The sequence below is a fragment of the Ipomoea nil genome, unplaced genomic scaffold, assembly GCF_001879475.1.
Source record: "Ipomoea nil cultivar Tokyo-kokei standard unplaced genomic scaffold, Asagao_1.1 scaffold1317, whole genome shotgun sequence".
In the NCBI taxonomy this organism is placed as follows: Eukaryota; Viridiplantae; Streptophyta; class Magnoliopsida; order Solanales; family Convolvulaceae; genus Ipomoea; species Ipomoea nil.
This window is the reverse complement of record NW_017617745.1, coordinates 2,065,984-2,068,626: the sequence shown is the minus strand read 5'-3', so window position 1 is coordinate 2,068,626 and position 2,643 is coordinate 2,065,984. Positions and strand designations below refer to the sequence as shown.

General features: G+C 43.2%; 1 pseudogene; it reads left to right on the top strand.

The window, feature by feature from the left end:
- The first annotated feature begins 1,505 nt into the window (after positions 1-1,505).
- Positions 1,506-2,413, top strand: LOC109185235 (annotated as a pseudogene).
- The last annotated feature ends 230 nt before the right edge of the window (positions 2,414-2,643 follow it).

Below are 2,643 nucleotides of genomic sequence, written 5' to 3'. Positions count from 1 at the left end.
CTAAGTTCGTCAAGTCTGTTGACTTAGTAACCATTATTGACGCTTCTTGACTTGAATCAATAAAGTATGGTCAACTAAAATTAATTGACTAGGGTCACAAGACGAAAATTACCCTGTTCACATTCTCACGTAGTGACCACAGATTTCCCCGTCACATCATTAATTTCACACGAGTTGTACTATTGGATGTTGGGTCAACCAGGTCCATGGAGTTCATCAATCAACAGTACATTGTTTTCTTTTTCTTTGCATTATTGCGTGAAACAAGAAAAGGAAAGAGAAAGAGCATATATATTATTATATTATATTGTTGGTGGTAAAAGTGAAGGTAGGAAGCATGGGGTAAAATTGCAGTAGTGGGTGAGTAATTTTCTAAATGCATGAGAAAACCCTAGCTATTGTCCTGTCCGGCCTGGCCTGTATGTGTTTCTCTTTCCCTGTCCAACTCAATTATATCATCACATTAAATCATGCAAACCAAACCCCCTTTTAACAAGCTACCCTTCATTCATCCATCCATCTGCCACTGCCCCTCGATCTCCATTATTCCTTGGATGCATTGTAATTTCTGTCTGCCCAACTTTAATTTGCAGATCCAACAGATATATGGATCCGAGTAACAATAATCAATTGGCTGTACGTGATGGGCCCTTTGACATGATGGACACTCACACTTCCATCTATATATGTATAAACACCACTCCCAACGTGAAAATGAATTATGGATCATTATATTGTATGTATACGTGACATCCCAAGTCTAGCTTGTTCAAACATTATATATGTATGGACATGACTTAACCATCATGTGTGGGATGAATCCAAAGATCGAGCATTATATTCTAGCTCTAATGATCTTTAACTCTCATTATTTCCATGCCGATACGTATTCATTCTTTCCAACTTTCACCTCTATGACCAGTTGAGCTGCCCATGCCGATATGTATTCATATTAGAAATGGTGAATCACCCACTACAAACGTTCTCACAAGAATTGTAAATAGGTAAATCACACACCCCTACAGGATTTTCCTGCTGCATTTTGGCGCCTAGAGTGAGTACTCATCCAGCACACAAGGAGTCCCTTATTTTGAGAGGTTTGCTCTGCTATTAGTGACACTTGATTCTTAGTCTCTTTTGACAAATTTAAGAGTGAATACCCAAAATGGTCCCTCGACTATAGCTAAATTCACAAATTGGTCCTCGACTTTCAATTTCAACCAATTAAGTCCTTAACTTTGCAATTTTGACACGATTTGGTCCTCCATCTATTTGACTGTTAGTTGACCATGATCTTTGAGGATAATTTCACGTGCAAAGCTCAAGAGAACGCTCTTGTAGGTGACAGTGTTGTTTTGGAGGGGGAAGTTGCTTGGGGATCACGAGCCGGTTCAGCTTAGAGAACGCTCTTGGAGGTGACATCGCCGTTTCGGAGGGGGAAGTGCTTCTCTGCTTGCTGGTTGGGGATCATGAGCCGGTTCAGCTTGCTTACATTTCTTGGAGTCATGGGTTTCTCGAAGAGCCACTTTAGGGACTTCGGCAATCTATCTATCAAAAGCTATAATCTCTCTGGCATGGGGTGCAGCGCCGGCCTGATCTCGATCGATCTCGCACGTGACCTCCTGTACATGCACCCCAACTCTAACGCCCTGGTGGTTAGCACGGAGATTATTACGCGCAACTATTACAAAGGATCGGAGAGAGCTATGCTCCTCCCTAATTGCCACTTCAGAATGGGCAGTACCGCGATTCTCGTGTCCAACAAGAAGCGTGATTCGGGTCGGGCCAAGTACCGGCTAATGCACGTGGTCCGCACGTACAAGGGCGCCGACGACAAAGCCTACCGCTGCGTTTACGAGCAGGAAGATCTGCAAGGGGAAGTTGGAATCAACCTCTCAAAAGACCGCCGGTGAAGCCCTCAAATCCAACATAACCACAATCGGCTCGCTCGTTCTCCCAATGTTGGAGCAGCTCCTCTTCCTCTTTACTCTAATCGGCCAGAAAATCTTCAATCCCATATGGAAACCCTACGTTCCCGACTTCAAATAGGCCTTCGAACACTTTTGCATCAACGCCGGAGGCCGTGCCATCATCGACGATCTCCAGAAGAACCTGTTGCTCTCGTCGGAGCACGTGGAGGCCTCCAGGATGACGTTGCACCGGTTTGGAAACACGTCGTCTTCTTTGCTCTACTACGAACTCAACTACTTTGAATCCAAAGGGAGGATGAAGAAAGGCGACCGGATTTGGCAGATTGCTTTCGGTAGTGGATTCAAATGTAATATTGCGGTCTGGAAATGCAACCGGAACCTTAAAAAACTGACGATGGACCATGAAGTTACATATATATCCTAAAAAATCACAGTCAACAAACGATCAAATAGACAGAGGACCAAATTGTGTTAAAATTGCAAAGTTAAGGACTTAATTGGTTAAAATTGAAAGTCGAGTACCAATTTGTGAATTTAGCTATAGTCGAGGGACCATTTTGGGTATTTACTCCAAATTTAACCTCTGTGACCAGTTGAGTTACCTATGCGAATGGGCACCATGTACTTTTGCCCCAAAAGGTTGAATCCATAACTCTAAGGAACACCACATCCTGACCAGACAGAGCATTTGAGAATATATAAATCGTCGTAA